This window comes from Entelurus aequoreus, linkage group LG15 (genome assembly GCF_033978785.1).
Source record: "Entelurus aequoreus isolate RoL-2023_Sb linkage group LG15, RoL_Eaeq_v1.1, whole genome shotgun sequence".
NCBI lineage: Eukaryota > Metazoa > Chordata > Actinopteri > Syngnathiformes > Syngnathidae > Entelurus > Entelurus aequoreus.
In genome coordinates this window covers 43570867-43584451 of record NC_084745.1, presented here as the reverse complement: position 1 = coordinate 43584451, position 13585 = coordinate 43570867, and the positions used below count along the sequence as shown (strand labels likewise).

At 42.3% G+C, this 13585-nt stretch overlaps 1 long non-coding RNA gene across 3 annotated transcripts in view; it reads right to left on the bottom strand.

Moving 5' to 3' along the window:
• The window catches only part of LOC133630165 (uncharacterized), a 66206-nt gene that overhangs the window by 30705 nt on the left and 21916 nt on the right, over window positions 1-13585 (bottom strand). For all 3 annotated transcript variants that reach the window (XR_009821200.1, XR_009821199.1, XR_009821198.1), the window contains one exon: window positions 13005-13051. This is a non-coding gene — a long non-coding RNA (uncharacterized LOC133630165). The remainder of the gene's footprint in view (window positions 1-13004; window positions 13052-13585) is intronic.

Here is a 13585-nt window from a genome sequence, read left to right as displayed (position 1 = left end):
CTGCTAGCATGCCGTGTGTTGTGCCTCGGTGTGCATTGTCTACACAACGGGCGTTACGCTACTTGATATGTCCGTGTGGAAACTCGTTTGGTACACCTCCGAACCGAACCGGAACCCCTGTACCAAAACGGTTCAATACAAATACACGTACCGTTACACCCCTAGTTGCGGTGCAAATATTATCCCAAAATGTGTTTGCCATTGTTGTTTAGTGAGGTTTCACTATATGACAGGTTTATGACAGTGTTAGCGTTGTTTATACGGTCACCCTTAGTTTGACACGTATGGCTGTTGACTAAATATGCCCTTCATTCACTTGTATGTATGTGTTCAAAATGTACATGATCATTAAATTTAGTTATGATCATACAGAGGGGTGGCGTGGCAAAGTTGGTAGAGTGGCCGTGCCAGCAATCGGACGGTTGCTGGTTACTGGGGTTCAATCCCCACCTTCTACCATCCTAGTCACGTCCGTTGTGTCCTTAGGCAAGACACTTCACCCTTGCTCCTGATGGCTGCTGGTTAGCGCCTTGCATGGCAGCTCCCGCCATCAGTGTGTGAATGTGTGTGTGAATGGGTGAATGTGGAAATACTGCCAAAGCGCTTTGAGTACCTTGAAGGTAGAAAAGCGCTATACAAGTATAACCCATTTATTATCATTTATTTATCTTCAATTCAATACCAGTATAATCCCATCCAACGCTACAATATATACTCTATGTTAAAAAAAACGAAAGTCATTATAATATAGTAAATAATACCAAAACGCTTGTTTTAATCAGCCCCTTAATACCTCTAGGAGCAATAAAACGATGCTGCTGAATAGACAATAAGTCTAAAATGTCTGTCTGTGCTGTGTGAGCACTGATCCTGCAGCCATCTGTGCAAATGTCAGTTTGCACAGTCAATGAGTAAAACGAGAAATAGTGCCGGGAAAACGGTGGTGAGTGTTGATGAATCACAATGCGCGTGCTAAATAATTATATTTGCATTTTCTCCTCACAGTATTGTGATCGTTTTGATGATCAACAAATATCTTGCATATTAATGAAGACAGAGACGCAAAATGGATTGCACGCCTTATTCCGCTTACTTAACAGACACAATCCACTTTGCACATGTTTAGTAGATCAGCTTTGCATGTGCTATCAGGGTTGCGTGTGTTTTGGTACATGCAAACCTTTAGTAAATCACCACCTATGAGTCCAACTCCAACCTGGAGAAGAGGATTGCACTTTGTCAGGCCTCTACCTTCACACTTGTTCCAACTTGGGCGTCCCACCTGAAGACCAAGTTGAAGGCCTACTGAAACCCACTACTACCGACCACGCAGTCTGATAGTTTATATATCAATGATGAAATCTTAACATTGCAACACATGCCAATACGGCCGGGTTAACTTCTAAAGTGCAATTTTAAATTTCCTGCGAAACTTCCGGTTGAAAACGTCTATGTATGATGACGTATGCGCGTGACGTCAATCGTTGAAACGGAAGTATTCAGACACATTGTATCCAATACAAAAAGCTCTGTTTTCATCGCATAATTCCACAGTATTCTGGACATCTGTGTTGGTGAATCTTTTGCAATTTGTTTAATGAACAATGAAGACTGCAAAGAAGAAAGCTGTAGGTGGGATCGGTGTATTAGCGGCTGGCTGCATCAACACAACCAGGAGGACTTTGAGGTGGATAGCAGACGCGCTATCCAACGCTAGCCGCCGACCGCACGGATGATCGGGTGAAGTCCTTCGTCGCTCCGTCGATTGCTGGAACGCAGGTGAGCACGGGTGTTGATGAGCAGATGAGGGCTGGCTGGCGTAGGTGGATAGCTAATGTTTTTAGCATAGCTCTGTGAGGTCCCGTAGCTAAGTTAGCTTCAATGGCGTCGTTAGCAACAGCATTGTTAAGCTTCGCCAGGCTGGAAAGCATTAACCGTGTAGTTACATGTCCATGGTTTAATAGTATTGTTGATTTTCTGTCTATCCTTCCAGTCAGGGGTTTATTTCTTTTGTTTCTATCTGCAGTTAAGCCCGATGCTATCACGTTAGCTCCGTAGCTAAAGTGCTTCGCTGATGTATTGTCATGGAGATAAAAGTCACTGTGAATGTCCATTTCGCGTTCTCGACTCTCATTTTCAAGAGGATATAGTATCCGAGGTGGTTTAAAATACAAATCTGTGATCCACAATAGAAAAAGGACAAAGTGTGGAATCCAATGAGCCCTTGTACCTAAGTTACGGTCAGAGCGAAAAAAGATACGTCCTGCACTGCACTCTAGTCCTTCACTCTCATGTTCCTCATCCACGAATCTTTCATCCTCGCTCAAATTAATGGGGTAATCGTCGCTTTCTCGGTCCGAATCGCTCTCGCTGCTGGTGTAAACAATGGGGAAATGTGAGGAGCCTTTCAACCTGTGACGTCACGCTACTTCCGGTACAGGCAAGGCTTTTTTTTTATCAGCGACCAAAAGTTGCGAACTTTATCGTCGATGTTCTCTACTAAATCCTTTCAGCAAAAATATGGCAATATCGCGAAATGATCAAGTATGACACATAGAATGGATCTGCTATCCCCGTTTAAATAAATAAAAATCATTTCAGTAGGCCTTTAACCACAATAAGGTGGCAATCTCTCAGGAGGGAAACTAAAAAATAAAAGTAATATAAATAAAATAAAGTATCTTTCATCCACATTTAATCAACCATCACAACATTTATCATAACTTGATGGCCTAATTCTTAAACCAAATGTAACCTTAAGTAGGACTTCACACACAATAGTCAATATTTACAAAACTGAAAGCTACAGTAATCTAATGAATAATACAAAAACAATCTTCTCAAACTAGTTTATCATCAGGTCAACTGAAACATGCCTTAAAGTATCTGCATTCTCCACTTTCCGCAAAAAATTCAGTAACATAAATTCAGTGTAATAAAAAAAGCTTTCGTAATAATGATGCAAATTAACCTCCATAATAATACTTAGTAGAGATGTCCGATAATGGCTTTTTTGCTGATATCCGATATTCCGATATTGTCCAACTCTTAATTACAGATTCCGATATCAACCGATACCGATATATACAGTCGTTGAATTAACACATTATTGTGCCTAATTTTGTTGTGATGCCCCGCTGGATGCATTAAACAATGTAACAAGGTTTTCCAAAGTAAATCAACTCAAGCTATGGAAAAAAAAAGCCAATTTTTATCATTGAAGTCACAAAGTGCATTTTTTTTTTTTAACATGCCTCAAAACAGCAGCTTGGAATTTGGGACATGCTCTCCCTGTGAGAGCATGAGGAGGTTGAGGTGGGGGGGAGGGTGGGATATATTGTAGCGTCCCGGAAGAGTTAGTGCTGCAAGGGGTTCTGGGTATTTGCTCTGTTGTGTTTATGTTGTGTTACGGTGCGGATGTTCTCCCGAAATGTGTTTGTCATTCTTGTTTGGTGTGGGTTCACAGTGCGGCGCATATTTGTAACAGTGTTAAAGTTGTTTATACGTCCACCCTCAGTGTGACCTGTATGGCTGTTGACCAAGTATGCCTCGCATTCACTTGTGTGTGTGAAAAGCCGTAGATATTATTACACACAAAGGCAGTGCCTTTAAGGTTTATTGGCGCTCTGTACTTCTCCCTACGTCCGTGTACACAGCGGCGTTTTAAAAAGTCATACATTTTACTTTTTGAAACAGATACCGATAATTTTGAAACCGATACCGATGATTTCCGATATTACATTTTAAAACATTTATCGGCCGATAATATCGGCAGCCCGATATTATCGGACATCCCTAATACTCAGAATTGTAAGAGAACAAGATATGACAACTTAATAACACAGTTATCGTTATTAAAGGCCTACTGAAACCCACTACTACCGACCACGTAGTCTGATAGTTTATATATCAATGATGAAATCTTAACATTGCAACACATGCCAATACGGCCGGGTTAGATTAGTAAAGTGCAATTTTAAATTTCCCGCGAAATATCCTGCTGAAAACGTCTCGGTATGATGACGTTTGCGCGTGATGTCACGGATTGTAGCGGACATTTTGGGACAGCATTGTGGCCAGCTATTAAGTCGTCTGTTTTCATCGCAAAATTCCACAGTATTCTGGACATCTGTGTTGGTGAATCTTTTACAATTTGTTTAATGAACAATAGAGATAGCAAAGAAGAAAGCTGTAGGTGGGAAGTGGTGTATTAGCGGCCGGCTGCAGCAACACAACACGTAGCCGGTGTTTCATTGTTTACATTCCCGAACAATGACAGTCAAGCTTTACCATTGGTCTGGGACAAGCTTTACCATTGGCCTGGGACAACAGAGACTCTTACCAGGAGGACTTTGAGTTGGATACACGCTACCGTGAGTACGCAGCTGCGGCTTCCAAACATTTGATGGCTTGCCCGTACGTGCGTGCCGCTATGTGCATGTCACGTACGTAACTTTGGGGAAATATATGTGCTGTATGAACTTTGGGGAGGTGAACGGTACTTTGGGCTGTGGGATTGAGTGTGTTGTGCGGGTGTTTGAAATGTATTGGTGGGTTATATGGACGAGAGGGGGGAGGTGTTTGTTATGCGGGATTAATTTGTGGCATATTAAATATAAGCCTGGTTGTGTTGTGGCTAATAGAGTATATATATGTCTTGTGTTTATTTACTGTTGTAGTCATTCCCAGCTGAATATCCGGTCCCACCCGCCTCTCACAGCATCTTCCCTATCTGAATCGCTTCCACTGCCCTCTAATCCTTCACTCTCACTTTCCTCATCCACAAATTTTTCATCCTCGCTCAAATTAATGGGGAAATCGTCGCTTTCTTGGTCCAAATCGCTCTCGCTGCTGGTGGCCATGATTGTAAACAATGTGCAGATGTGAGGAGCTCCACAACCTGTGACGTCACGCTACTTCCGGTACAGGCAAGGCTTTTTTATCAGCGACCAAAAGTTGCGAACTTTATCGTCGATGTTCTCTACTAAATCCTTTCAGCAAAAATATGGCAATATTTCGCGAAATGATCAAGTATGACACATAGAATGGATCTGCTATCCCCGTTTAAATAAGAAAATCTCATTTCAGTAGGCCTTTAACTCACTGTTAAATGTTAAATACAAAGAAAAAGAACACATACACAAGTATTTGTACACATAACTGGTACCGCTGAGTACCAGTACCGATTCCCAGGTACTGGAAATGCATGTGATTTATTGATTGAATTATTGGTTGTGCATTGTACAAAGGGTGAAATGAATGTACACATGATATAATCATCCTTATGTCTGAGGAAAATCAAGGTATTTGATGTATGCAAAGTACTAAAAATGCATATCATGCCGAAGCATTGAATGCATCTGTAAGAAATGTTTGACTGTGGACTTTTTTCCTGGTTTTCCCTCTTCTGGCTATGAAAGTCAAGTATGTCTTTGATAGCCCACGTTACACAAGACACTCGCATCAGGATGTGCTTGAACAAAATTCGGCGCAGATCTTTAAGCGCTGCTGCTGTTGTATTAACAAGCCCACTGACTGGTAAGAGGACGTAATCCGCTTTGAGGTCTCGACAGAGCCGCTCTCTGCAGAGCGGCACTTCTTAGCAATCTCCTCCACTGTTTCTGATCCCCGCAAAGAAAAACCAAACTGGAAAAGTGTTGCAGTCTGCTCTCTTAAGGAAGGAGATTTCACTTTTATACATCAGGCTTACTTATGGAAATATTCTGCTGCCTTCTACTCATTGATGAGAAAGTAACGACGTAAAAAGTGCGTACATTGGGTGTGTCGGGATGACCCAGTTTGGGCAGTCCATTGCAGCACGCTTGCATCATTACGTTGTTTTTAAAACTCAAAAAACATTGTTTGGTCGGCAAATGTCGGACAGTGAGACCCAAGTGGACGGAACACTTCAAATTAGTCATTTTATTTTGAAAACTTGCAAAAACAAAGCACTTTTAGTCCGCGCACTTTACTAGATGTTAGAAATGTTGCATTTATTTTTATATTTTAGTATGGAACGTTTTGTTTTGTCAGGCCAGAGGCGTATTATTTACCACACGGTACATGTAAGGCCTGCAGGGGTCTTCAGTGTTTTCCAGGCCAAGCACCCCCAAAGTGATGGAGAGAAGGAGCAAGGTCAAAGTCAATGATGATTGTATTTTACAAAACCCAAAACCAGTGAAGTTGGCAAGTTGTGTAATTCGTAAATAAAAACAGAATACATTGAATTGCAAATCCTTTTCAACTTATATTAAATTGAATAGACTGCAAAGACAAGATACTTAATGTTCGAACTGAGAAGCTTAATTTTTTTGCAAATAATCATTAACTTAGAATTTAGTGGCAGCAACACATTGCAAGAAAGTTGGCATAGGGGCATTTTTACCACTGTGTTACATCGAAATGTGGACCACAGAACACTTTTCCACTTTGCATCAGTCCATCTTAGATGAGCTCGAACCCAGTGAAGCTGACGGCGTTTCTGGGTGTTGTTGATAAATGGCTTTCGCTTTGCATAGTAGAGTTTTAACTTGCACTTGCAGAGGTAGCGACCAACTGTAGTTACTGACAGTGGTTTTTTGAAGTGTTCCTGAGCCCATGCGGTGATATCCTTTACACACCGATGTCGCTTTTTGATGCAGTACCGCCTGAGGGATCGGAGGTCCGTAATATCATCGCTTACGTGCAGTGATTTCTCCAGATTCTCTGAACCTTTTGATGATATTACGGACCGTAGATGGTGAAATCCCTAAATTCCTTGCAATAGCTCGTTGAGAAATGTTGTTCTTAAACTCTTCGTGACGACAGTAATGTGTGTTGAGGCCCTGAGCGAGAGTCCGGTCATTCAGGGCCTGGGGGGCTTTGGGCTTATAGTTCGTAAGGGCCCTTATTCCTCTCCACACGGCTGCAGAGTCATTGGAGCTGAACTGTTCCTGTAGACGGTTAGAGTACACAGATTTAGCTTTCTCCACTTCCCTGTTGAAGTGGTACTTCGCTTCTCTGTAGGTACTCCTCCACGCAACCTCCTTCTTGCGCAGGTGTCGGAGCTTGGGTGTGAACCAGGGCTTGTCGTTGTTATAACAGGCCCTGGTGCGCTTTGGAATGATGCGCCCCTCATTGAACTGTATGCATGAGGTCACAGTGTCGCTATACTCATCCAGATTGTCCGTGGACGCTCCAATTGCCTCCCAGTCTGTCGTCTCCAAACATGCGCACAGCTCCCCCACAGCCTCAGCGGTGTACTTCTTAATGTAGAAGCATTTAAGTCCCATCTTAAAACTCATTTGTATACTCTAGCCTTTAAAGGCCTACTGAAATGATTTTTTAAAATTTAAACGGGGATAGCAGATCCATTCTATGTGTCATACTTGATCATTTCGCGATATTGCCATACTTTTGCTGAAAGGATTTAGTAGAGAACATCGACGATAAAGTTCGCAACTTTTGGTCGCCGTACCGGAAGTAGCGTGACGTCACAGGTTGAAAGGCTCCTCACATTTCCCCGTTGTTTACACCAGCAGCCAGAGCGATTCGGACCGAGAAAGCGACAATTACCCCAATAATTTGAGCGAGGATGAAAGTTTGTGGATGAGGAACGCAGAGGTGTGGACTCGAGTCACATGACTTGGACTCGAGTCATGAATTTGATGACTTTAGACACGACTTGACAAAATGTAAAGAGACTTGCAACTCGACTTAGACTTTAACATCAATGACTTGTGACTTCACTTGGACTTGAGCCTTTTGACTTGACATGACTTGCTACTTTCCCCAAAACCCAAAGCTTAAAAAGTTATTTGGGAGCGCTCCGTATTTTTCATTTTCTTCGTCTGTGTCTATCAGCGTGTTGTTCCTGTCAGCTGGTGTGCTGTCAGTACAACAGCCAATCAAATTAGATCTACGTTGTTTTCATCACACGGCATTCATCCAATCAAATTGCAGGACAACCAACGAAGAAAAGTTGTCAAACAACGCGGCAGTGAGAAACAATTATGCCAAAGTTGGTTTCGTTCGGGTATAAAAACTACGACTTGGTCAACGAAAAACTAATTGCCGTATGCAAATCACGCAGTTCGAATATTACAGACGGAGACGCAACAACTTCCAACTTCGTTCGACATTTGAAGTTGCACACAGAAGGGTAAGTTTTCAATGTAAGACAACGTTTATTGGCTAAGTAACATGACTTTTATTTGCTGTGTAGTTAAATCAGTGAGGCTGCAAACTCACTGCTAACGTTATAACCATAGACATCTTATAAGTAGACGCAGCATGGAGCGCTACTGCCTACTGGCACAGATGAGACGCGGGGCCGCCATCTTGGAGTGGTGATCCGCTCCACTCAGTGCAATTCATTTGGCAGGAGCAATGAACTGTCAGCGCATTTAATTCATCTTACCTCACTGAATACCACTGATTTTCACGCGCTTTTTTGTCATACGTGTAGCTATGATAACGGACACATGTTTTGGCGTGTTTTATTATTCATAGTTTGCTTAACAGTAATATAATATTCTTATACGCTATAAGTGACCAGACGTCCGAGATCAAAACTGGGAATATAATCCCAGTAAAGGGGGAAAAAAACGGTCAGCTATTTTTAAATTGAAGAAACAATATGATTACGTTATATATACATGCGTATATCCTACATAAACAATGTATGAATACATTAGATATCAATATATCTTATAGACCGTATCTCTGTTGCTGCAGCAGCGGAGAGTTTATTCTGTCTTGACACTTTGTATTGATATTTTGTATTACATTCTTCCCTTAAATGATAATGTTTACAGTGATTGTTATATATGTGTTTTTTATGTATGTCGCTCTGGATAAAAGCGTCTGCCAAATACTTAAACATAAACATTTATAAACACCTGAAAGTCTTTATATCAGCTAAAACCACCAATGTGTTTCACTGGATTCAGAATAAAACCAAATGCTGTTTTACCCAACAATGTTAGTATTTGAATATTGTTACTTGAAGACTTATTCCTGGTTACATTTATACTGTTAAGAAAGTATTGTCTTATATTTTGCCTAAAATGAGAATGCATCATAATCAGTGGCGGCTGGTGAATTTTGTTTTAGGTGGGGCTGAAAGTTTGTAAACCAAACCCCTGTAGGGGCGTCATCCTCCCCCAAAAGATTTATTTGTGATTTTCACATACAAATATTGAAGATATTTACTCCTTCTCAACTCTGTGGTAATATTATTTTCATAAAATACAACCAATAGTATGTTAATGTTAAATCTTACTTGTGAAAAGTAATCCCCCGATTCCTATTTTCAACAGTCCGCTCATTTGAGCAGGAAAACGCTGAACACCAGCCCGGCACATTTGTTTTCTACCTGTCAACTGTCAGTTTAGGCTGCTCGCCGGCTCCTCATCACCACTTCAAGATGGCAGCCAAATTGATCGCGTCACAGCAACCAATGCTGCGTCTACTTATAAGATGTCTATGGTTATAACGTCATTGCAAACACGGCAATATGTTTGCGTCCACTGCATTTCGCTACCTTATTCATACTTTTTGTCAAGTGATTTTTTTTAAGCAGGGTTGCATGAGGTACCTACATTTAACGTTACGTTAGTCAATGTATCGCACACAGTAACGTAACGTTAGACGGCGGTCAGCAGCACCGCGTATTTTCAACAATACTATTAAACCATGGACATGTAAATACACGGTTAATGCTTTCCAGGCTTGCGAAGCTTAACAATGCTGTTGCTAACGACGCCATTGAAGCTAACTTAGCAACGGGACCTCTACAGAGCTATGCTAAAAACATTAGCTACCCACCTACGCCAGCCCTCATCTGCTCATCAACACCCGTGCTTACCTGCGTTCCAGCGATCGACGATCATAGATGCGGTCGGCGGCCCGGAGACGGAGGAAGTCAAGGTGAGGTCAGCGGCTAGCGCGTCTGCTATCCATCTCAAAGTCCTCCTGGTTGTGTTGCTGTAGTCCGCCGCTAATACACCGATCCCACCTACAACTTTCTTCTTTGCAGTCTTCATTGTTCATTAAACAAAGTGCAAAGGATTCACCAACACAGATGTCCAGAATACTGTGGAATTTTGAGATGAAAACAGAGCTTTTTGTATTGGATTCAATGGTGTACCAATACTTCCGCTTCAACGATTGACGTCACGCGCATACGTCATCATACATAGACGTTTTCAACCGGAAGTTTCCCGGGAAATTTAAAATTGCACTTTATAAGTTAACCCGGCCGTATTGGCATGTGTTGCAATGTTAAGATTTCATCATTGATATATAAACTATCAGACTGCGTGGTTGGTAGTAGTGGGTTTCAGTAGGCCTTTAAATAGCCCCCCTTTTTTAGACCAGTTGATCTGCCGTTTCTTTTATTTTCTCCTCTGCTCCCCCCTCTCCCTTGTGGAGGGGGAGACACACAGGTCCGGTGGCCATGGATGAAGTGCTGACTGTCCAGAGTCAGGACCCGGGGTGGACCGCTCGCCTGTGTATCGGTTGGGAACATCTCTGCGCTGCTGACCCGTCTCCGCTTGGGATGGTTTCCTGATGGTCCCACTATGGACTGGACTCTCACTATTATGTTAGATCCACTATGGACTGGACTTTCACAATATTATGTCAGACCCACTCGACATCCATTGCATTCGGTCTCCCCTAGAGGGGGGGGGGGGTTACCCACATATGCGGTCCTGTCCAAGGTTTCTCATAGTCATTCACATCGACGTCCCACTGGGGTGAGTTTTTCCTTGCCCTTATGTGGGCTCTGTACCGAGGATGTCGTTGTGGCTTGTGCAGCCCTTTGAGACACTTGTGATTTAGGGCTATATAAATAAATATTGAATGATTGATTGATTGATAATGGTCTTCATAACAGGTTTAGCCAGTTTCAGTCTCTGTCTGTATGAAGGGATTGAGTACACCAGTATGAAAGGTCAGAATGAAATCTATAAAATAATATTATAATAAATACTAAAATGTGTTGTTAATTAACATTGGAATTAAATAAAGAAATGTGTTCTTGAATGTGTCCTTGATTAATTTAAGGTACAATTCTATTTAATTAACTGTTTTACAATTGCATTATTTATTTCACAATTTTATCAATTATTTCATGATTTTGTTACTCATTTATTTAAATATAATTATAATTTTTGTACCGTATTACAAAATAAATTAAAACCATCGCCCAGCGCGGATCAGCTGGCTCCTGTCTTCACTGACATTTTTAACACCTCTCTGGAGCTATGTCGCGTGCCGTCCTGCTTCAAGACCTCCACCATCTTCCCTGTCCCCAAGAAAGCACGGATCACAGGACTTAATGACTAATGATTAATGGCGCTGACGTCTGTGATCATGAAGTCCTTTGAGCGCTTGGTCCTGTCCCACCTCAAGGACATCACCGCCCCCTCCTGGACCCACTGCAGTTTGCCTACAGAGCCAACAGGTCTGCGGATGATGCAGTGAACCTGGCCCTCCATTTCATCCTGGAGCATCTGGACTCCCCAGGAACCTACGCCAGGATCCTATTTGTGGACTTCAGCTCTGCCTTCAACACCATCCTCCCCGGACTGCTACGAGACAAGCTCTACCAGCTCAGAGTGCCCGACTCCCTCCGCAGTTGGATCAATGACTTCCTGACGGACTGAAGACAGCACGTGCGGCTGGGGAAGATTGTCTCGGACAGTCGAACCACGAACACTGGTACTCCTCAGGGCTGTGTACTTTCCCCCTGGCTCTTCTCCCTGTATACAAACTGCTGCACCTCCAGTCAGCAGTCCGTAAAGCTGCTCAAGTTTGCGGACGACGCAGCCTCAACAACCTGGAGCTGAACGCCCAGAAAACAGTGGAGATGATCTTGGACTTCAGGAAAGTCACAGCCTCACCAAACCCCCTCACCCTGATTGACTCTCCCACCCCCGTCTCCGTTGTGGACTCCATCCGTTTCTTGGGCACCACCATCACCCAGGACCTCAAGTGGGAGCCGACCATCAGCTCCCTCATCAAGAAGGCCCAGCAGAGAATGCACTTCCTGCGGCAGCTGAAGAAACTTAAGGTGCCGACCAAGATGCTGGTTTAGTTATACTCAGCCATCATCGAGTCCATCCTCACCTCCTCCATCACCGTGTGGTTCCCCGGCGCCAAGCATCAACTGCAGCGCATGGTACGTGCTCTGAGAAGGTTATTGGCGGCAAACTCCCATCCCTCCAGGACCTGTTCTCCTCCAGGACCAGGAGGCGTGTGGGTCGGATCACAGCTGACTCTTCTCACCCTGGACACACGCTATTCTCCCCTCTCCTCTCACGCAGGAGACTACGCTCCATCCAGACCCACACCTCCCGCCACCTGAACAGTTTTTTCCCCTCGGCCATCAGCCACATGAACAATAACAAGATCTGATAGCTCAGTTATAGCTCATGTTATTCTATTTTGTGTTATATGTGTTTTATGTTGCACGATTGCACCAAGTAAAATTCCTAGTTTGTGAACCCGTTCTCAAACAATGGCAATAAAAGCTATTCTGATTCTGATTCTGAAAAAGGGAGCCAAAATAATTTATTCAAGTAGCTTTGAGAAGTTAACCCACTCAATGATATAGTTTCAGTTACAAGACGCAATGGATTACGACAGTTTATAAGCAAATATGAGACATGCTAACAGAACTTCAAGTGCAATACAACACATGCGGACACTTTTCAGCTTGCATTCTAATCCAATAATGTGTTGGTTTGCACTGTTGGAAAACCTCTTGGAACTTTGAGCAAAGCATTAGCAAGCCTCAGAAGGTCACAACAAGTAGGGCGGAAAATGGAATGTAAACATAAAATTGATGAGCTTCAGAGAGCTTCTGTTTTTTTTTTTTTTTTTTTTGGATGGTCGGCGAATCACAAATTCAGGTGACCATCCAGAGAAGCTTGCCATATTTGTGGAGTCACTGAGGCACCGAGCAAGGATAAATCCCTCGCGTGAACACTTAAAATAAGGGGAAAAAACTAACTCACCATATGTTCATCCAGTAGCATCTGAGGTCAGGAGGTAGAGAACATCACTGGGGGAAATAAAAAAAACAATTATTTGGTTTCCAACAGATTCAGTACAATTATATCATAACAAACATGGAGGAGTGTATTATTTTTGTTTGACTTTGTTACGTTTTTTTCTATGAAATCTTAATTTTCAAGTACGATTCAGATTTTTTGACAACAGAGGAGACATCATCATTTTATTTGTAATGAAATAAGCTAATAAAATTGTTATGCATGTATTTAAAGACAACTAATTTGGAGCAATGATAAACACTAAACATTATACCATTTAAACATTATACGGTCATAACACCAAATCCCTTTTTAATGAGTATATTTGTGGTCACAAATAAAAGGATGAAATGGAAACATTGACATGGTACTACTGTATGCTACTTAGACCCACCATGAACTAGAAAAATGCTCCCGAGCAATGCAACGAGCATGCTGGTAATAAAGTCCACAGGTAACAGTTGTATTGGTTGTATATAGGGCTGCAACAACTAATCGATTAAATCGATTAAAATCGATTATAAAAATAGTTGGCGATTAATTTA